At 46.2% G+C, this 24,224-nt stretch overlaps 1 long non-coding RNA gene across 1 annotated transcript; it reads left to right on the forward strand.

Annotated features, from left to right (window-relative positions):
- Positions 1-18,093: 18,093 nt before the first annotated feature.
- Positions 18,094-21,001, forward strand: LOC136624534 (uncharacterized). The gene is made up of 3 exons (XR_010792324.1): positions 18,094-18,337; positions 20,364-20,509; positions 20,743-21,001. It is a non-coding gene; the product is annotated as an uncharacterized lncRNA (long non-coding RNA).
- The last annotated feature ends 3,223 nt before the right edge of the window (positions 21,002-24,224 follow it).

Raw genomic sequence — 24,224 nt, forward strand, 5'->3', positions numbered from 1 at the left:
CATTTTCTATATGTATCCCAAAATAAAAAAAATACATACACTAGATTGACCCGATGTTCGCTACGCAACCATAAAATGTTTGGAAAAATGGTTGTCGTGAATCTCCCCCTCTCTCTTTCCATGCCACGTTTCTCTCTCTGTCCATGCTGCATTTTTCATCTCTCTCCCCTGCTCTATTCTACTTATCACTCATCCCTTCATTTCACATTATTTCTCCCACTGTCCATGCTGCTTCTCTCTCCTCCTCTGTATATATTGCTTCTCTCTACTCTGTCCATGATGCTTTTCTTTTTACCCCTCTCTCCATGCTGATTCTCTCTCCCCCTCCCCCTCTGCATTCCGCTTCTCTCCCTCCTCTCCATGCTGCTTTTCTTCTATGCCACTTCTCTCCCCACCCTCTATGCTGCTTATCTCTCCCCCCTGTCCATGACGCTTTTCTCCCCCTCTCCCTACTGCTTCTCTCTCCCCCTCTCTCCATGCCGTTTATCTCTCCCACCCTCTATGCCGCTTCTCTCCTCCCCCTCTCCTGCCCTCTTCCTCTCTCTACAGTTGATAGTTTGTTCAGTAGGTCTGTGGTGTCTTGCAAGTAGCTAGTTGTGTTTCTCACCAGTGATTTTATTTTCCCTTCTACCCATCCTGAGATTTCTTCAGTGAAGGTTCCCACACCTGAGATAATTGGCCTCCCTGAGTTGCCAGCTTTGCGGGGTTTTGGTTATCAACCATAGGTTCCCTCCCCGATTGCACCATCTGGGGCCTCTTGGATGTAGAATCCTTAAATTCCAACACCCCACATGAAGATGGACTGATTGCCTGCCTGCCAAGCACATCTTGACACTACTGGGGTTGCCTCTGAACCTGTGTTACAACTTACAGGATTCATCCTCACACAACTATTTCTCCTTGGGCAAAGAGATATTACTGCAACTCACCAGAACCACCATGGGCAGTAAAATGGCACCGCAATATGCCAACCTTTTCATGGCAAAACTGGAGAATGACTTTCTGGCCTCTTGCCCCAGCAAACCATTGGTCTACTTCCACTACATTGATGACATCTTAATCATCTGGACCAACATTGTGCAACAACTTATAAAATTCCATGAGAGATATAATGCATTCCACCCCACCATAAACTTGATATTAAGCTACTAGTATACAAAAATCAACTTTCTGGACAACATCATAAAAATTTCAAACAACTCAATACAGACATGCCTATATTGGAAACTGATTGATCGGCTCACGTACCTCAGATGAGACAGCTTCCACCCTAAGCACATCAAAAAGCCAATCGTTTACAGCCAGGCCATCAGATAAAACCAAATCTGCTCCAACCCAGCAAACAGAGAGGAACATTTGTATCATCTTAAAAGGACATTTTAAATCAGGGCTACCATCCCACCTAATTGATGACCAAATCACCAGAGCCACCAGGATACCCAGAAATTAACTACTCCAATACACAGAGAAGGAAGAAAATGATTGTATACCTCTAGTAGAGACCTACAATCTGCAGCTGGAGGTACTAAGCGCTGCGGAATAAGTTGGCGCTATACAAATAAAGATTATTATTATTATTATTACTAAGGAAAACGGCAAAGAAACTCCATTATACCCTACACAAGCATGACCGTCTGAAAACCATATTCCCGGACTCTCCGCTCCTGTGTTACAGGTAACTTCCAAGTCTGAGGAACCTGATAATAACCTGTAATGTAAGGAGCTGTAAGACTTGCTCACTTGTACTGACCGCGGACAGGATACAAATCCCCAACACACAGCAGGATTATAAGATCCCGAGGACATTCACATGTTTTGTTTACCTGATCCTGTGTAGTAAATGATGAAGACAGAATTACCTGGGGCTGAGCACTTTTCTATCCACAGACACAACATAGACGGTATGACAGTTATGATACTATAGAGCAGTATCAAGTCACAAAGCCATAGAAGAATTTGGGAATATAAATTTATAACAACGTTTGATACTTTCAATAGGGGGTTGAATTATTAATGAGGATTTATGTGTAAATGGGAAGTATGAGACATCTATAGCACAGATAACACTTCTGGCCTGGTGACCCCCCACCCCCCCACCCCCAACAATAATTCAGGAACCATAAAACCTTCATTCCCCTATCAGCGTCTATTTTAAAATGTTTGTATTTATGTTGTAGTATTCTTTTAAGTGTAAATTGATCGCATCCATACATATTATATATCAAAATGTCCCAAAAAAAATGAGGAACCTGTTCCCATACTTTATTTTAGAGTAAATATACTAATTTAAAAAAATAACTATAAATGTAAAAAAAATCTTTTTTTTAGCTTTTTACCCCCAATAAAACTAAAAAATGGAAGAAAAAGTCAGTGAAAAAGATATAAAAAAAATAGCCCTACATGTCACGAGAAAAAAAAACGCAGCGAAAATAATTTTGGTAGCTAAAAGAAAAAAAATAGGGCAGTAAAACAACCACAAGGGTAAAGTCCCTAAAAAGTGGCTGGTCCTTAAGGGGTTGAAACGTATCATATCTACAGGGTTACTTGGTGTCTCTTGCTGGAAGCAGTCACATTTTGCTCTGCTGCTAACACCGCAGCGAACCTTATTGTTTATTATACACAACGATTATTGTGCAAAATTCTTTCTAAGAACGCAGATGTGCGATAATCATTACGTCTAAGGGCTTAGTCAGACGGGCGTTTTTAGCCGCGATTTGCGCATGCGCATGCATCCGGCGATTTTTTAAAACCATTGCTTTGCAATGGTATCGGACACATGAGCGCTTTTTATGTGCTCGTCCGATAAATTATAGAACAAAAAAATCGCAGATCGCACCGATCTGCGATTCCTGTTCTCTTCTGTATATGCGCTCAATGGGGCCGGCGGCAGCAGCGCCGACCCCATTGAGAACATATAGAAGACAAATCATTCTTCTCTGCCACAGCTGTAACAGCTGTGGCAGAGAAGAACGATGTTTGCCCATTGAATTCAATGGAGCGGCAATACAGCCGCTCCATTGAAAGCAATGGGCTGCCGGCGTGCGCGCGGTGAATTGTCGGGAAGGGGTTAAATATATAAGCCCTTCCCTGCAATTCATCCTAAAATGTGTTAAAATAAAAAAAAATTGTATACTCACCTTTCTGCTGTAGCCGGAGTCCAGCCGCGGCCGCTGTCAGTTCTCCTGAACTGCTTCTTGGCACTATTCAGCCGGCGGGGCTTTAAAATCCCCGCCTGCTGAATGATCTGCCTCTGATTGGTCACAGCCCTGACCAATCAGAGGCTGAAAACACTCACACACCCATTCATGAATTCATGAATGGGTGAGTGACTGCTGCCTTAGGGGCAGGTCTGACTCACATCCATTCATGAATTCATGAATGGGTGTGAGTGAGGCATGCCTCTGATTGGCTCAGCGCTGAGCCAATCAGGGGGCAGGTCTGACTCACACCCCCTTCACACCCACTTCAGGACGGCCACGCGGAGCTTCGGCTGCCGGCAGAAGGTGAGTATACAATTGTTTTTTATTTTAACACATTTTAGGATGAATTGCAGGTAAGGGCTTATATATTTAAAGCCTTACCGACAATTCATCCCGGGCTCGCCCGCAGCGCATTGCTTTCAATGGAGACGGCTGTATTGCCGTCTCCATTGAATGCACTGCGCTGGACAGCTCCGGCCCGTTTCTAATGAAACGCGGCTAGGAGCAGATTTTCGGGCGATTTACGGGCGACTTGCGCGCACCGGTCACGCGATTTGCGGATGCGCATCCGTCATGCGATCCGCAAATCGTGCGAAAAAACGCCCGTCTGACTGAGCCCTAAATGCAAAGCTATTGCGAATTATTTGAGCGGATGCCAGTGAGACAGGAGAGGAGCAGGTCCCATTGTGCGATCATGTGATTAGCATATATTAGCTGCAGACATTGCCGGCCTCACTAAGGCCAAGAATTGACTACAGCGATCCGGGGTTTGTAATATGTTTGCATAAACTGTATGTCAGACAGCGGGGCAGCAGCGCCCATTACAGCTGCCAGGGGAAGTTACAGGAGGTGAGTGTGGTCAGGTTTTTTTTATTTTATTAAACACACATTAAATTAAAATCAGGAAGGCCTGACTGCTGTGTCTGACCAAGCAGCCCAGGCACCCCCATGGCTAGTGGTCCACACTTTCTGCCTGAGTTTGCTGAGTGTTGACGCCAGGCCTGATTGGTGAACTATCCTGAATTCAGGATGAAGGAGAAAAGAAAAAAGCGCTACAAAATACTTAGTGCACCGAGAAAATAAAAAAAATTATAATTTCTTGGAGATAAAAACACAACAGTAAAAGCATCTAAAAACCATGATGCAGAAAGCACACCTATAATGCCCACATCAAGGACTAAAACAGCCTATTTTTGTGTGTAATGTAAACATAGGAGGCCGCATATATGTGTAATGTGCAGCCCCCTATGTATACATTGCACACAAATACGGCCCCCTATCTGTACATTACACACATATACTGTCACATTCGCCCTTGGTGCAATACACACCTCGCCCAGGACAGATGCAAGACTGGGTCAACACCGGGCAAAAAAGAACAGAAAATAAAAGGGAAAAGTGACTCTGCTCCTAAGTGGGAAAGGTTTCTTAAAGCAGATTAACCGCTCTGACAAGTGCGAACCTGCTGAACGCCTCTCAGTGTCGGGACTTGAACACGGGATCCCCTGAACTCCCCTTGTCAGCATACGCACATAGAGGAGCTTTAGATTCTCCTCAGTAGACAAATCATTTCCCTATGCTTCATGGTTTCTGAGAAAAGATGATGCATCGTAGAATTTCGCACTGTTGTTTTTTTTTTTAGAATTGAATATTGAAGTTGTGACACCTTTACTTTTCTTATATAGAACTTAAAGAATAGTTGTACCAAATTTCACATTTGGGCAGTACAAATGTGTGTTATTAGTTACATTATGTAGGGGGTCTAAACAGACCGTTCAGCTGATGCTGTCTGCCTCCCAATCAATTTCAGGTTTGAGTACTCAAAGACAACTCAGATGGATGACCACACGGGTATGCGGTTAGCCAAAGAAGAAATGAGTTTATTTGCAAAGTACAGAATATATTGAAAGGTTGCTTGCGTAAGATTTATTCACTGCGCATGTCCAAGGTCGCTGGACATCTGGATAAACAATTAATACCTCTTTCAAAAGACGTCTCCTACATAAACAATATATCTACGCTCGGTGACAATTGTATCAAAGCAAAATATGTCCGTGGATAAGTTTCTCAGAAAATGTTCCTCAGAGCAGAATGACATGGGAAAGTACAGATAAGACATGTGAGAACAAGATTCAGGGTCATATAGTGAGAGAAAGGTAGATAAAGAGAATTTGAAGGAGAAATCAAAACGTATTTTTCCTCTATTTAATTTGAGACAGGAGACAATCTAGAATTAACCCCTCACATTCCCCCATTTGGACATAGGGTCCACCATCATGCTAGGTACGTTGACCCGAGTGGTGCCAGCTCCTGCCAGATACCCTAGATTCATGTGGTGGTCCCAAAGTCCATCTGGGTTAAAGTTTAGCAAAAGCCTTTTCACTACAATGTGTGATACAATATATGATTAACTTTAAAGCAACATATATGATGAGCAAAATCATCACTACTTGAAGCATACTTTGTAAAATTCCCATGAACCACCCTCCTAGACCAGAGAACCAATTGGCAGGGTTCAAAGAACTAAATGTGTTACCCCACCAGCTATCCCCGGTTTCTGAGTTTTCATTTGTCCATGCAAGCAGTTCTTTTGGCGGAACAGGAACAGCCAGGTTAGAAAGACTAGTGGCAGTTACTGGTGCGTGTGTGCAAGTCCAACAGTCTTTCACCTGTGAGGTGTTCAGTCCATCTACCAGTATTTGGTGGTGTCTAACAAAGTGGTTCTGGGCATTGTTATTTTGCACCCTCTCATAGGGGCGAAGCATGGAGTGAGGAGTCCAAAAAGTCCAACGATAAACAAAATGTCCTTCATTTTTCCTTCTCATGGGGGGGGGGGGGGGGGGCAAAGCAGGGCGGGAAAAGTCCCATTAGTCCCAAGACAAGCAACAGTTCCTTCAACTTTTACCGAAGTAAGTGTGGTCAGCAGGACTTGATGGGGCCCCTTGAATCTGGGCCCTAGGGATTTCCGGACACGCCTCTTTACGACCACCCAGTCTCCAGGTTGTAGAGAGTGTGATCCCTCTAAGTTGTCAGGGTCTGGAATGGAAGAAAAAGACTAGATTCTGTGTTACTGTTAGTTGGTCACACAGGTGCTTTACATATCCGGCTGACATCACCTCTTGCATCGCTTTACCTGTAAAATGTGTACCTCTGTCACTCTCAATTGTCTCTAGTACCCCAAATCTACATACAAGTTCTGACACAAGTTTAGTCGCTGTGCATTGTGCGGTGGCTTTGGACAGGTCCACACACACAAGGACGTACTCATACCTGCCTGATTTGGGAAGCTGGATGTAATCGGTTTGTAATCTCTGAAAAGGATACAGTGGTCTGGGTGTGCACTTCCGGGGTGGGTGGGGGGGGGGGGGAGCTCACCACTTGTTGTGCAGGGTGCACACTTCACTTGCCTTCACATATGCCTTCGCCATCCTGTCGAACCCTGGAGCATACCATACCTTGTCCACAACAGAAACCATGGCATTCCTAGAGCTGTGCACTTTCCCGTGAGCTAGGACGGCAAGGTGGGGGTAGGCAGCCGCTGGCAAACACACTCTGTCTTCCATTCTCCATACATCATCTACGTACCTAGCTCCTGCCTTGGTCCACCGCTCCACTTCATCCTGTGTGGCGCCAAGTCCCACATCAACAAGGGTGGTGGGACCAAGATCCAACTTATAGCACACAGGACTTGGGGGGTCTCGAGTCCTGTCCAGAAGAGCTGCAGCCTTGGCTGCCCTATCCGCTCTATCATTTCCCTTGCTCTCTGGTGACTGCCCCTGCGTGTGTGCTCTAACCTTTATTATGGCCACCTGTTCGGGCAACATGATGGCTTGCATTAATCTACCTACTGATACACCATTCTTAATGGGCTTGTCTTGTGCCGTGAGGAAGCTCCTGGACCGCAAGATGGTTCCATAATCGTGTGCAATACCAAAGGCGTACCTGGAATCAGTGTAGAGGTTAGCAGTGGTACCTTTCGCAATCGTACAGGCTTCAGTTAGAGCACGGAGCTCAGCCTCCTGTGCTGACATGTGTGGCGGCAGTGGTTTTTGTACAAGTATCTCATTCAGTGGGACTACTTCAAAACCTGTTACAAACCTTCCTTCGTCATTCAGGTATCTGGATCCGTCCACAAACAGCTCAAACTGGGGGTTCTGCAGGGGCTTGTCTGTGACATGCGCAAACCCAGCCGTTTCCTGGGCCATGAGGGCCACACAGTCATGCTGGCTTTCGGTGTCAAATGCCTCCTGCTCGTCAGTCAGGGAGTTGTAAAACAACTGATCCCCTGTACTTACTCCCCCATTTGAATCTTCGTCACCTAATGGAAGTAAGGTGGCTGGATTCAAGGTGGTGCACCTTTGGAATGAGATGTTTGAGGAGGAATGCACTGCGAGATCCATTTTTATCTGTCTGGCAAGAGACAGATGACGACAGCTTACCTAAGTCAGGATACCATGTACACATGTGGGGTGTAGATCACCATGGTGTGATCTAGGACAACGTCAGAACTTTTGTCCAGTAGTGCCTGAACTGCTAGAACCGCTCGGACGCATGATAGAGACCCTCTAGCCACCGCGTCAAGATGGGCACTGTAGTATGCTACAGGTCGCTTTTTGTCACCATGCATTTGTGTCAGAACAGCGGTGGCGTGTCCCGCCATCTCAGTGACGTACATTTGGAAGGGTTTGTCATAGTCTGGCAGCCCCAGTGCGGATGAGCTGGTTATCTGTACTTTCAGCTGATGGAAGGCTGACTCGTCCTGCGGGGTCAGGGCAAATGGCCGTGAACCCAAACAGTCGTACAGAGGCTGCATGGTCATGGAGGCAGAGCGTATCCACGGCCGACAGTATGAAACCAGTCCCAAGAAGGTACGCAACTGGGCATGGGAGGTGGGAAGTTGCATGTCACTTACCACCTTCGTGCGCTCCGGCATCAGGTGTTTAGTACCTGGACCTAGGCAGTGGCCCAGGAACACTACGTGAGATTTGCAGAACTGAAGTTTGTCTTTGCTGGCTTTGCAGCCATTCTATTCTGATGGAGGAAACACAAAAGGCTTAGTGATGCATTGAGGCAACTATTTGGGTCAGGAGCACACAAAAGTAAGTCATCAACATATTACAAGAGGGCGGTGCCCTCGGGAATTGGCCAGGCGTCTAATACCAGCTTCATGCATCTGGTGAACTGGTTTTGGGCTATTCTGTGCCCCTTGTGGCAGTACTGTCCAACAGTACTGCTTTCCTCTGAAAATAAATGCAAACAAATACTGACAGTCTGGCTGGCCCTTTATACTCTTTCTCTTAACGGGGAACAAAAGGGGTATTGGCTGGGGAGACACATTCCTTAAGGGCTTTAAGTTAACATAAAGAAGAGACAATGTCTGCAATTGCATCTTCCTGGACATGTGCCAGGGGGTACTGACGGACCAAGGAGGCTTTTTCCCCTTCCTTTAGGTAAACCATTACTGGTGGGACTGACAGTCTGCCGAGGTCCATCTGTTTGATAGCCCAAAGGCTCGAAGGAACGACACTAAAAACTTGTTCCTCTGCGTGCGTAAGAGTGAGGACAGGGAGAGGTGTCGCTTGGTCTGCTGCCATCCGACAGAAGGTCGGGTGACTTTCAGACCCGGGGTGTATACGAGCCTCACCGGACGGGTGAAGTTTGATACAACATCCCAAGGGTCCCTTCACGTCAGTTCCCAATATGCCTTATGTCTTCTCCCCCCCCCCCTTTGAACTAGGATACTTAATTGGAAGGAGAGTAGCCGGGTTCAAAGTAGTAGCAACATTGGAAAGAATGAAAAGAGCACATTGTAGCTGGATTTGACGGGCCAAAAGTAAGTGCTTGGGTTGCACTTGCGTGTATATGTTCCGGATGTCATGAGGTGTGAGGACCACTAGGGGGGGTAGTCCAATACCAACTCCGAAGATTTGTCAACCATTGCCTGTACTGCTGCCACCGCACAAACACATGAGGGAGCTCCTCGAGCCACTGGATCCAGCCTCATGAAGTAGTATCCAAGTGGCCGTGGTTGTCCTCCGTGCTTTTGTGTCCATACTGTCGTCACATGGCCAGAAAATTCAGTACAGAAAAGAATAAATGGTAAAGTGTAAAAGGGCGGAGAGCTGAGAATTGAGCTTCAGGGGTGAGAGAGAAAAGAATGATTGAAAGACAGTCAAGGAGTGGTTGCATAAGAGAGGAAACAGAGTGGATCCATGGGCGGCAGTATGAAACAAGGCCCAGAAAGGTGCGGAGTTTGGCAGCAGGTGTAAGTACAGGTATGGCTTTTGGACAGCAGCCTTTTGTCCCTATGTCAGATGTCCAGTTCCTTGGGCTAAGCGATGACCCAGGAGAACAACCTTTGTTTTGCAGAATTGGAGTTTGTTTTGGAGGTGGCTTACTATTTGTCAGGACCTGCGGAAAGCTGAGTTTCTGCAGTAGCTGTCAAGACAAATGCATGAGCCGGATCCACCAAGAGAGCAGTTAGTTTACAAAACTCTTCTGAACTGTCACCTGAGGTCTCAACCCGTACCGATCCATCTGGTGAGAATTTGATGGATGCAGATAAGGCTTGTAAGCTATCAGTGCAAATAACAAAGACATGAATTACAACAAGGCAGAATAATCCATAAACATCTATCCACATTGGAATATTATATTCTTTAAGCAAATTCATTATTAATCTGATCCTGCCTGCAATGTCTCATCAAATTTGAAAAAAAAAAAACATTTCCTAACTGCCCAAGCTCCTCACCCCTCCTTTCGGAGAAGAGAGGGATGAAAAATTACGTACTTTTTCATCATACAGCTCCACCCCTTCAATACTGGCCATTTGCGTATTTCCCCTATAGAACGTTCTCTCAGAGACAGTACAGTACTAACAGCATTTAGCAGTGATACAGACGTCCAACCAATCACAGAACTGACATTTACCCAAAAAGCAAAAATATACCTTAAAATCCCTATGTTCTCTATTTTTAAAACCGTATAATTCACGTAATTCATTACAAGTTTCTTATTTCATCAACGTCTGTCTTTCTTCTATGACCCTGAATTTTATCTCTCTATGAAACAGAACAATAGCTAAGATTTTAGAAAGCGGCCAAAACATTCAGACTTTAAACAACATTAATCATTAGTAATTATAAGAGGTATATTTCTCTGCACAGACTATGAAACACAGATGGCAGGGAATAGTTAAACACATAGAAAAGACAACATGCTAAGTGCTTCTAACAGCGCAGCATTTTTCCGTATTTTAAACCCTTGTATTCTTAAAGGCCCCCACAGATGTGAGTGGGGTATAACTTTCTTACACTTGTATGAAGGAGACTTAGACGTACAACAAAGATTAGATTACATAACATCAAGACATACAAGACAAACAATAATGGTTATTTGTCACATAATTGTCCACAGATTCTGCATGAACTTGCTTTATGTCCCAAAGGAACACAGACTATAAAAGATTTCCCTTTCTCTGATAACCCATTACCGCCGTGTCTACACTTGCCTCTATCCATCTGTCTAACATACTTTTATCCAACCTTTGACTATCTCTGAATCTTTCCCAAACTTGCTGGTCTAAGACTTCCTTCTCCCAAAATTCTAAACACCTGCTTTTCTCAACAACTTACTACATTCTCTCCCCACGGCTAACTTGCTTTCTCTGTCTTTTGCTATTTCTTTAGCTGTTTGCATATAGGCATACTCCTTGCACTGTACGTTTCTCATATTGTCTGTTCCTTTTTCTAAACCGGCGTCTCTGATATCTTTCATGCTTTCTCCCGTACTATTGCCAGAACTCATAGTTAAAGATTCCTGCCTTTTTAAGTCCTATCCGTCTATATATTTTACAGGCTTGCCAACAAATGTCTTTCCCTTCCCCGTCTCGTATTATCTCGATGGGTGTCAGATAAGTCTTAGACTGGTCGGACCCCATTTTGACTATTGGACTTACCTCTTGATTTACCACTATCACACAGTGTAAGGATGCACACAGCTTCCTCTGGTAAATCTGGCGGTCACACAGACCTTTTAGTCCCTTCTGCCAGGTCCGCGGCTGGCAGGACACTTATTTGCACTATGGACTTGTTCCTCTGTTTTTACCTCAATCACGCAATATAAGGATGCCCACAGCTTCCTTCGGGTAAATCAGGCCAGTCCCTTCTGCCAGGTCCGCAGCTGGCAGGAATTCTATTTGCAATATCTTTACTTCTTATGGGCATAAGGGGACCACAGCTTGCCTTGCTGGGCGGCTTTAGTAATTTTGTCTTTTACAAATTACAGCTAACATTATGAGTCCGACAGTTAAAGCAAGAATAAAAGCAATAATTTCTACAGCAGACAGCATGGCAATGTACACACAATGGTTCTTCCGTCTAGCACGGTTACTAAGAACACCATAAATAACAGGCAGAAGCATCCTATATAACATGCAGCGACTCACCTCCTGCCAACACGGGACTGAAGTCAGGGGAGCCCAGAGCTGGAGTGGCAAGTCAAGGGCTTACCTTACACCGGTGTTTTGTAGATCTGGGGTCCCGTGGCCTCTGGTCCGGCTGGTCGGCAGGTAGGGTCGTCAGGTATGGGCTGCAGGTAAGGAGTTAGTCTCTGCCCCACGTTGGGCGCCAAGTAATCTAGGGGGTCTAAACAGACCGTTCAGCTGATGCTGTCTGCCTCCCAATCAGTTTCAGGTTTGAGTACTCAAAGACAACTCAGATAGATGACCACACGGGTATGCGGTTAGCCAAAGAAGAAGTGAGTTTATTTGCAAAGTACAGAATATATAGAAAGGTTGCTTGCGTAAGATTTAATCACTGCGCATGTCCAAGGTCGCTGAACATCTGGATGAACAATTAATAATACCTCTTTCAAAAGACGTTTCCTACATAAACAATATGTCTACGCTCGGTGACAATTGTATCCAAGCAAAATATGTCCGTGGATAAGTTTCTCAGAAAATGTTCCTCAGAACAGGATGACATGGGAAAGTACAGATAAGACATGTGAAGACAAGATTCAGGGTCATATAGTGAAAGAAAGGCAGATAAAGAGAAGTTGAAGGAGACATCAAAATGTATTTTTCCTCTATTTAATTTGAGACAAGAGAAAATCTAGAATTAACCCCTCACATTTACATAGGGGTCACTTACTTTTGCACTTATAATTGAATAATCAAGTTGTAACCCCAGTACTATAAAAGAAATTTGATCAGGGCCGTTACAGAATTTGTTCCAAACTCTACTGAAAGGTGACACTCCACCTCACGAATTTTTTAATTCCAATTTAACAGTTATTCCTAAGGCTAATAAAGCCCCCCCCCTCCCAAAAGCTACAGGGCTATCTGATTGCTAAATATTGACTATAAAATCTTTAAATCTATTCTAGCGGCCCGTGTGAAGCAGTTTCTTCCGAGCCTTATTCACTAGGACAGGTGGGGTTCGTCCCATCTAGACAGGCCCCGGATAATATAAGGAAGGTGTTGAATATTATCGATTATTCTAAACATACTAAAATCCCTGTCATGCTATTAGCTCTTGATAATGAAAAAGCCTTTGACTCCCCGTATTGGAATTACCTCTTCTTCATCTTGCAGTGTATGGGCTTTGATGGCGCCTTCACACACGCTATTGGAGCTTTTTATTCCACTCCCTCCACTGTATTAAAGCTGCCTTCACCAGCGCTATTCGCGTTAGCAATTGAGCCCCTCGCAATAGTCATCCAACAAAATCCCAATATAAAAGGCGTTACAGTGGGGGGAGTGAAATATAAACTGAGTATATTCGCAGATGATCTGTTGCTTACATTAACCCAGCCGTTAATTTCTTTACCCAACCTGATGGGACAACTGGATAAGCGGGCACTACTTTCGGTACTTAAAATAAACCCTGATAAGTGCTATATTGCTTACATGAACTCTCCGCCCTCCCTGACAACACTAATTGATTTAAATTTTGGCTTTCAACATCAACCCCAATATATTCCTTACCTGGGAATCAACCTAACTGCTTCATTAGCTACTTTATATAAATGGAATTACCCCCCTTTGATACAAAAATTAGTGTCAGAATTGACTAGATGTGATGACCCTTTATTGTCATGGGTGGGGAGGATTCACGCGACGAAGATGAATCTACTACCTCCTATATTATACCTGTTCCGGACACTGCCTACCCCGATCCCTCGCCCAGTACTAGCAAATTTACAGCGACATATTTTTCGATTTATTTGGGCTCCAAAGAGCCCTAGAATTAAGAATATCCTCATGTATTATTATAAAAGCAAAGGAGGTCTTTCCATTCATAATTTATGGAAATATGATGTGGCGGCACAATCGGACCATTGGATAATGACATTAGGGGGCGCCGAGGCTCCATTATGGGTTGATATGGAGTCATCTAGAATAACCCCGCAGACTATTCCCAACCTGATATGCTCAGATAGTCCCATGAGCCCAAATCTATATGCCATTAGTCCACTCACATACTACTCTTTAAGAATATGGAGAAATGTTCGATTCAAATATAATCTATCTACAAGAACCTCTAGGATGCTTCCTATTATCCCGAATGTGAGAATTTCACCGAGCCTGGACCTGGTCCATTTCCAATGCTAGAAAAGTAATGAACTGACAGACCTCCGCCATTTTGTAACGGGATCCAACATATTAACAATTTTGAGCTAAACAATCCACCTGAAGCTGAAATTTATTGAGTCAATGAGGTTTTCCATTTTCTGCATTTGCTGAATTTGCCATGGGCAATTCGCGAGATGACAATGCTTGAAAGACTGTGCAAAAGCAAACCCTGAGAAAGGGAACCCTGTCCTTGCTCATTAATTCACAGAATAATCCCAATATAGAAGGCAAGCTCCCGCTTATGCGAAAATGGGAATCAGATTTACAAATTAATATGACAGAAGAGAGATGGGACCACTGCTGCAAAACTATTACTAAAGGCAGTCACCAGGTCAACGTAATGGACACATCCATCAAGATTCTATATCGAAAACCTTTAGTACCAGTTAGGATAAATACATTCTCCCCTTCAGTTTCACCCTTATGTTTCAGGGGATGCTCAGAGATGGGATCCCACGTACATTTATGGTGGAGGTGCTCGGTGGTAGCCAGACTCTGGTCTCAGGTTCATGGGTTACTACGTAGATTATTTATAGGCCCATTTCCAAAATCCCCAACGTTGTTCTTGCTGTGAGATCGCCCTCCTGGAGTGAAGCACCAAGCTCATAAGCTGATCCAAAATATATGCATAGTGACCAGGATCCATATAGCGGCTAGATGGAAACAACCCACTCTGTCATTTAGAAAGGTGCAGAACCGCCATGCAATCAGACATCCTAGTGAAATATGGTGAGCTGTGGGGACCCTGGCTCGAGCTAATTGATATCCCAGGCCTTAGACACAACCTGCTTTTGACCTAGATTTATCCTGGTGACCATTTACAAAAGCTTATCGTGAGTTGATACCTGCTGTGATTACAGATTTATTGAATAATAAGACTTATGTTTTGGTTTATTTGGTTTAGAATTTTATTTTATATTCAGAATTATTTGACAATCAGAATCTTGTTAGATATGAGAAAATATTTGGCAGAAAAGTTCAAAATGTGAGATGATAGATTGTTGTTATTCCTTTGACTCATCATCCTGCCGCCTGCGGGGAGTAAATTGAACGCATGAATGACATATGTATCAGAAATGTAACTGAATAAAATCCATTGAAACTAAGCAATTTGTGGGCCTAAAGGAAACTTCCCCTTAACCTCCAGGCCAGCTAGTGTCCGAACTGAGATCCCTGGAGAGGACACAACTGAAGAAAATGTCCACTTTGGTGACAGAAGAAGCAGCGACCTCTGACCCCTCATTTCCACCTTCTCTCAGCTCTGTCAGGCAATGAAACCAATTGCAAAGGTTCTTCTAAACCAGTGGACTCCCCGGATGGGGCCAAAAATAGTTCACCAGTCCACTCTCTAACTTATCGACCAATCCATATGGCTAATGACATAGCTTCATCCAGACTTCTAGGGGTGGGATACAAAACCAGCAGAACGTTAATCGTATCACATAATGCAAAACAGAATTGGCTCTGTAGCGCTGGGTCATTCCATTGAGTCTCGTTTGGCCACCGACTATATTCAGGGCAAAAATCCTCATGGATGACTTACCCTGTAGCAAACCTCTAGCCTTACTGTCAGTCTAACCTATCGGGTGATCAGGATCAACCCCAATGCAGCAAAAAAAAATTCTTCACAGCTGATAAAGCCTCAGAAGTGGGTGGCAATGAAAAGGCCCAGACCTGAGGGTCTCCCTGCAGCCTAGAGATAACATCCCCCACACTCTGAGACTCATCAGCCGAGGAGATGGGGTGCGATGTGTAGTACAACTTGGAGGATGCTCTGAAATCAACGAACTCCCGCCTATTACCGATCTGGCAAGTGTGGCTTAGACTCCTTCAGTGGTTAGATAATGCCCCAATGGCATCCATAGGAAAAGCAAGGCAAAAATAACCCCAGTGAGAAAATATAAAGGCTGCTTATCACGTCACATTCACAAGGCACACCTCACTAAGGGCAACAAGCTGCAGCATATACATGAGACATATATATATAGAGCACCCCCTATGTACATTACACATATATATATATAGCACCCCCATGTACATAACACACATATATATAGCACCCCCCATGTACATTACATATATATATATATATATATATATATATATATATATATATATATATATAGCACCCCCCATGTACATTACATAAATATATAGCACCCCCCATGTACATTACATATATATAGCACCCCCATGTACATTACATATATATATATAGCACCCCCCATGTACATTACACACATATATATAGAGCACCCCCCATGTACATTACACATATATATATAGAGCACCCCCCATGTACATTACACACATATATATATATATATATATATATATATATATATATATATATAGAGCACCCCCCATGTACATTACACATATATATATATATATATATATATATAGCACCCCCCATGTACATTACACACACATATATATATAAGCTGAAAGCCCTCACTGACTGACTCACTGACTGACTCGCCAAAAGTTCTCCAACTTCCCGATATCGTAGAAACATGAATTTTGGCACAAGCATAGATTATCTCCAAAATAGGAAAAGTAATTGGGTCCCAACTCGATTATTCAATTCTAGCGCAAAAGAATTGGCGTCGAAATTTAACGTACATAATCTAAATCTCTCACTTCCCAATGTCATAGAAACGTGAAATTTGGCACGGATATTGATTATGACATAAATAGGAAAAGTTAATGGGTCCCAACTCGATTATTCAATTCTATGCGCAAAAGAATTAGCGTCCAAATTTTACATACGGAATCTAATATTTTCACTTCCCGGTGTCATAGAAACTCGAAATTTGGCACGAGCATTGATTATGTCATAAATAGGAAAAGCTAATGGCTCCCAACTCGATTATTCAATTCTAGCGCAAAAGAATTGGCGTCGAAATTTTACGTGCGGAATGTAATTTTCTCACTTTCCGGTGTCATAGAAACGGGAAATTTGGCACGAGCATTGATTATGTCATAAATAGGAAAAGCTAATGGGTCCCAACTCGATTATTCAATTCTGTGCGCAAAAGAATTAACGTCCAAATTTTACGTACGGAATCTAATTCTCTCACTTCCTGATGTCATTTTATATAAAGGAAACGTCGCATGGTTACCTCCCCGTGGTGTTTTCTGGGTAACGCAGAGGACTATGCAAAATGGTGAACATCTGTTTTTCTTCAGTATCTCTAAAGTAACGACGACTTCATAAGATTTTCCATGTGAACACCAGATAAACACCAGTACCAAATTAACTCGGGCGAAGCCGGGTATATCAGCTAGTCTATATATATAGTCCCCCACGTGTACAATACAAATATATATAGCGTCCTATATGTACATTACACGCTCGCTCCGCTGCTCCGTCTCACACACGCTCGGCTCCGCTCCTCCGTCTCGCACACGCTCGGCTCCGCTCCTCCGTCTCGCACACGCTCGGCTCCGCTCCTCCGTCTCGCACACGCTCGGCTCCGCTCCTCCGTCTCGCACACGCTCGGCTCCGCTCCTCCGTCTCGCACACGCTCGGCTCCGCTCCTCCGTCTCGCACACGCTCGGCTCCGCTCCTCCGTCTCGCACACGCTCGGCTCCGCTCCTCCGTCTCGCACACGCTCGGCTCCGCTCCTCCGTCTCACACACGCTCGGCTCCGCTCCTCCGTCTCGCACACGCTCGGCTCCGCTCCTCCGTCTCACACACGCTCGGCTCCGCTCCTCCGTCTCACACACGCTCGGCTCCGCACCTCCGTCTCACACGCACTCAGCTCCGGACTTCCGTCTCACACGCACTCGGCTCCGCTGCTCCGTCTCACACACGCTCGGCTCCGCTCCTCCGTCTCACACACGCTCGGCTCTGCTCCTCCGTCTCACACACGCTCGGCTCCCCACCTCCGTCTCACACGCACTCAGCTCCGGACTTCCGTCTCACACGCACTCGGCTCCGCTCCTCTGTTTCACACGCGCGCTTGGCTCCGCTCCCCAGTCTCCCAAACATGCTCGGTTCTGCTCCTCCGTCTTACACACACTCAGCTCTGCTCCTCCATCTCACACACGCTCGGCTCTGCTCCATCCACTCTCTGAATACATCCCCACACAGCAGAGTCCTGCATCCACTGAGTGGAGAGATCTGGTCATGTGACCCCCTTGTCTCCTCCCACACACTGATCACATGATGGTGACATCATCACAGGTCCTGTAAGCACACAAAAACCCCACGGCTCCTGTCCGGCTGGCATATTAGTAGTTTACACTGCGGTTATTCCTGCTGCCGATTCCAGCCAATGAGGTGGCTGGAATCGGCACCATGTGACCTCCCATTGTGCACGAGCAGTACAGTTCAGCTGCCGTGCACGATGAGAGCTGTGCCCGCGCCTCACGTGACCGGTGACGTCACCGGTACTTGAATTTGCCCGCGAATTCCGAGCCTACAGAGGAAGCTGATGGTTGGAGCCTTTTATACTACTTTCAACGTGGGAGAGGAAGATTTCTGCGCTGTGTGGTGAGTACCTACCTGAGATTAATGCGCTGTGTACCTACCTGAGATTAATGTGCTGAGTACCTACCTGAGATTAATGCGCTGTGCTGCTACGTGTGGTGAGTACCTACCTGAGATTAATGTGCTGAGTACCTACCTGAGATTAATGTGCTGAGTACCTACCTGAGATTAATGCGCTGTGTGGCGAGTACCTACCTGAGATTAATGCGCTGTGTGGCGAGTACCTACCTGAGATTAATGTGCTGAGTACCTACCTGAGATTAATGTGCTGAGTACCTACCTGAGATTAATGCGCTGTGTGGCGAGTACCTACCTGAGATTAATGCGCTGTGTGGTGAGTACCTACCTGAGATTAATGCGCTGTGCTGCTACGTGTGGTGAGTACCTACCTGAGATTAATGTGCTGAGTACCTACCTGAGATTAATGTGCTGAGTACCTACCTGAGATTAATGTGCTGTGTGGCGAGTACCTACCTGAGATTAATGTGCTGAGTACCTACCTGAGATTAATGCGCTGTGTGGCGAGTACCTACCTGAGATTAATGTGCTGTGTGGCGAGTACCTACCTGAGATTAATGCGCTGTGTGGCGAGTACCTACCTGAGATTAATGCGCTGTGTGGCGAGTACCTACCTGAGATTAATGCGCTGTGTGGCGAGTACCTACCTGAGATTAATGCGCTGTGTGGCGAGTACCTACCTGAGATTAATGCGCTGTGTGGCGAGTACCTACCTGAGATTAATGCGCTGTGTGGCGAGTACCTACCTGAGATTAATGCGCTGTGTGGCGAGTACCTACCTGAGATTAATGCGCTGTGTGGCGAGTACCTACCTGAGATTAATGCGCTGTGTGGCGAGTACCTACCTGAGATTAATGCGCTGTGTGGCGAGTACCTACCTGAGATTAATGCGCTGTGTGGCGAGTACCTACCTGAGATTAATGCGCTGTGTGGCGAGTACCTACCTGAGATTAATGCGCTGTGTGGCGAGTACCTACCTGAGATTAATGCGCTGTGTGGCGAGTACCTACCTGAGATTAATGCGCTGTGTGGCGAGTACCTACCTGAGATTAATGCGCTGTGTGGCGAGTACCTACCTGAGATTAATGCGCTGTGTGGCGAGTACCTACCTGAGATTAATGCGCTGTGTGGCGAGTACCTACCTGAGATTAATGCGCTGTGTGGCGAGTACCTACCTGAGATTAATGCGCTGTGTGGCGAGTACCTACCTGAGATTAATGCGCTGTGTGGCGAGTACCTACCTGAGATTAATGCGCTGTGTGGCGAGTACCTACCTGAGATTAATGCGCTGTGTGGCGAGTACCTACCTGAGATTAATGCGCTGTGTGGCGAGTACCTACCTGAGATTAATGCGCTGTGTGGCGAGTACCTACCTGAGATTAATGCGCTGTGTGGCGAGTACCTACCTGAGATTAATGCGCTGTGTGGCGAGTACCTACCTGAGATTAATGCGCTACGTGTGGCGAGTACCTACCTGAGATTAATGCGCTACGTGTGGCGAGTACCTACCTGAGATTAATGCGCTACGTGTGGCGAGTACCTACCTGAGATTAATGCGCTACGTGTGGCGAGTACCTACCTGGGATTAATGCGCTACGTGTGGCGAGTACCTACCTGAGATTAATGCGCTACGTGTGGCGAGTACCTACCTGAGATTAATGCGCTACGTGTGGCGAGTACCTACCTGAGATTAATGCGCTACGTGTGGCGAGTACCTACCTGAGATTAATGCGCTACGTGTGGCGAGTACCTACCTGAGATTAATGCGCTACGTGTGGCGAGTACCTACCTGAGATTAATGCGCTACGTGTGGCGAGTACCTACCTGAGATTAATGCGCTACGTGTGGCGAGTACCTACCTGAGATTAATGCGCTACGTGTGGCGAGTACCTACCTGAGATTAATGCGCTACGTGTGGCGAGTACCTACCTGAGATTAATGCGCTACGTGTGGCGAGTACCTACCTGAGATTTGCGAGACGCCACCTGACGCAACCTGTCTTTTTTTGTAGATTTGTGCGCTACGTGGGGAGACGCGGCCACCCGAGATTTGTGCGCTTTTTTTTGCAAACTTACGTGTGGAGATGATCCTGACGTTTGGACGCGTTTTGAGAAGAATTTCGCTTCGCTTGCACACAAGCTGACATAACTCGTCGAGGTAAGCTGCTGCATCTGCTAAAATTTTCATTGCGTGCATCTGCTCATACGTGCTTATTTTGCGCATATTTGCAGGTTTTCGCTTGCGTGTGTGTGTACGTATATATAATATATGATTCTTCTGACCAGGTTGGGGGAGTAGTGGTCAATGTAAGTGGGTGGAGCGGATCTAGGGATCAGTAATACTGGTGTGATGTGACTGTTAACCTGCTGATTTCTCGTTATTTCCTGCAGATCTGACGTCCTTGAGAATGGGAAGGCTGGCGGACAGTGAAGAGACCCTCGACGTTCAGCAATCTTGAAACCCTTCGTTTTATGGACTGCTTTTTGCCGGTGACTCACCTTTTTTTTTTTTTTTTTTTTTTTTATATGCTTTTTGGAGTATCCTGAAAAACTGCGCAATATTTTACACCGATTGAGTAAACAGAAAAGATCCCCAAACACAGCGGCCTTTGGTTTATCACGGAATGACACTTGGTGTAAAATCCACATTTTTAATAAATAATAAAACGTGATTTGAATTTGTTTTTTTGTTTTACCTTATTTATGTTTTCAGGCTCCTGATTACCCACGCTGTAAAGCCGGCTGCACATGGCTGTGACGGGCTCCGCCATGGAATTCCGGGGCGGAGCCCATCACGGCAGCCCCAAGAGACCCCAATACTTACCTCTGGTTCCGGAGTCCCGCATGACGCCTCAGTGCGCATGGGTAATAGAGCGTGAGACGCACCGCAGCGGAATGTGACGCGGCTGGCGGTAGGCGTAGAGGCGGTTTCACGCTATTTTCCGCTGTGCTACAGCGGAAAATAGCGTGAATGGACGGCTTGCACAGACTGCAATGGAAGCCGTCCGCGCGTATACCCGCGGCATTTTACGGTGCGGAATTCCGCTGTGAAATTACGCACCGTAAGCATTGAGCTATTAGGTTGAATACCGTGTTTCCCCGATAGTAAGACACCCCCCGATTGTAAGACGTATCGGGGGTTTCAGGGGGGTCGGCCAATGTAAGCCGTACCCCGAAAGTAAGACATATGTCTTACTTTCGGGGAAACACGGGGGTATTGCCGCCTCCCTCTCATCTACGGTAGCTGCGCGCCGCCCCCCCTCCATACGTCACCGCGTCTGCCACCTTTGGCCTCATGTCCACGGGGAAAATCAGGCCCGCTACGGATTCTCCATGTAGAATCCGTAGCGGGTCCCTCCTGCCCCGCGGACATGAGCGCTGAAAATAGGAATAAATCAGAATTAACTTGCCTCTCACACGCTCCGGATACTTCCTTCGCTGCGGCGTCATCTTCTCTCGTCGCGGCCGGATCTTCTTTCTTCGGCTCGGCGGATGTGCATGATGACGTCGGTGACGTGCCCCGCACATGCGCCGGGCCGAAGCAAAATGATCCGGCCGCGACTGAGAGAAGATGGCGCCGCGGCGAAGAGAAGAACCAGAGCGTGTGAGTACAATTTGATTTTTGTGTCCCGGGAGACCCGCATGAAAATGGAGCATGGTCCAGATTTTTTCATGCTCCATTTTCCAATATAAGACATACCCCGAAAGTAAGACATAGTGGGGCTTTTGGGGATAAAAAGAAAGACACTGTCTTACTTTCGGGGAAACACGGTAGATCCGTCTGTGGGACGGAGCCTTAAGGCCTCATGTCCACTAGCAAACTGGGATTGCGGTTTCCGCAGCGGATTTGCCCCTAGGGAATCATTGGCCATCCCGTCCATTAAACTGATTTTTGCACCCGCGGATGGAATTTTAATAGAATTGCGTTTTTCATGCGTGGGAGAAAAAACCGCGGCATGCTCCATTTTACCGCGGATCGGCCACATTGCTATCACATTGACAGCAATGTGTGCAGATATCTGCATGAAAATTATACAATTGAAAGCTGATTCTACGCGGATTGTATTTTTCCAGTGGACATGAGGCCTAAGGCCGCCTGCAGACGGCCGTGTCGCATCCAGCTGCTCGCAACGGGACCCGACCTGAGCGCCTGCAGAGAGCAGTGCGGAACTCGCCCGCTCCCGCAGCTCTGACTCATGTGCCAGCAGACGCCACATGCGCAGACCCGGCAGCCAGCGAGTGGCGTTTCTGTACGGGGCTCTGCGAACCCCGCACAGAATTAGAGCATGGCGCGGTTTGTTTTCTGCGCGTGATTTCGCGTAGACAAACCACGGCCTTCTGCATAGGATTGCGTATTGAAATGCAATCCTATGCAGGCGTGTACAGCCGGAAATGTACGGTGCTGCGTCTGGCATAGACTGAAGTGGCAGCGGTGCGCACTCGTCATCAGCTGATTGGCAGGGATTCTGAGAGGCAGATCACCACTTCACTGCGCATAGATCATCAGTACTGGAGTCCCAGGGAACCCTTTTAACCCCTTGCCCACCGCAGCACGTGAATGTATGTATATGTTAGGAAGCAGCTTTCTGGAATGGACTTGCATCTACATCCTACAGATCTGAGCCCACACCATCTACTGCTGAAGACTGTTGCTAATGACAGTTGGCCTCCCGCAGCCACAGAGGGGGATGGGTGAGACAGATTCCCGCTGTTAACCCTTTCCAGTCCAATGTCGGGCCTGCCCCGACATCATAATTTCCCTCCAATGTCGGGGCAGGCCCGACACTGCAGTGCAGGAGTGGATCTGCACCCGATCGTCAGGCACATCGGGTGCAGATGCACTCCTGCACTGGTCCTCATCGAAGACCCCCGAGGAGAAGGCAGAAAGGGATTTTAATCCTTTCTGCCTTCTCCTTTACACATTACTTAGCGCTATGTAATGCATAGATTCTGGCCGGCGATCATGTGACCGCCGGTGTTACCTGACCCCAGCAGTCACATGATCGCCGAACCGGGAGGCAGAAGGAGAGTACTGAAGACGCCGGACAGGTAAGCAGGACCCTCCTGAACTCTGTCAGCTCAGGAGGGTGCAGGGAAAGTGTATTTTTTCTCACCCATTCTCCCCAGAACCAATTTATTTGGAGCTGGGGAGAATGGGTGAGAAAAAATAAGTGGATTGGAAAGGGTTAATGCTTTGCATGCAACGATTGCTCTTATTTCATTAGGTTTTTGTATGTAATCAGATATACTTCAGTCTAAGCCGACCTGAGTATAAGCCAAGGTACCAACTTTTACCCCAAAAACCTGGGGTCAATTATTGACTTGAGTATAAGCCAAGGGGTAATATTAGGTACCTCGGCTAACACTGGGATCGGCTATACTCGAGTATGCATTGTGGCTGCTGCTACAGGCCAAGTGGGCAGTATTGTCCGGGTCTCCTGGACTCATAGTTAGTGTAGGGAATAGCGGTATAACCAGGAGCTTAGAAGTTCGCCCGCTAGCTTCACGTTTTGTCTACAATGTCAAGTAATACCTGTTCTTTATAATCAGCCTGTTAGTAGTGGTTGCATTTTTGGCTTCTGTATGCAGTGTTTTCTATCTCTGTGTATTCTGTTCCGTCTCTGTTATATGCCATGCGTGTGTCCTGTTCTGTGGCTCCTAGGATCAGCTATGGCCCAGTTCCGAAGACCGCTGGGCCGCCCTCTTATTTGGGGATGTAGATGCTTAGGTTGGGCCACTGTCGACCCCCTCCCCCCCTCTTTAGCACAGGGTCAGTGGCATGGATTCCATGTGAATTTCCTGTGTGCATGTATACTACTAGACTACTAGTCCTTTGGTCACGATGGTGTTGGCAGTCTGCTAAATCTGCCCAC

Source organism: Eleutherodactylus coqui, chromosome 4 (assembly GCF_035609145.1).
Source record: "Eleutherodactylus coqui strain aEleCoq1 chromosome 4, aEleCoq1.hap1, whole genome shotgun sequence".
NCBI lineage: Eukaryota > Metazoa > Chordata > Amphibia > Anura > Eleutherodactylidae > Eleutherodactylus > Eleutherodactylus coqui.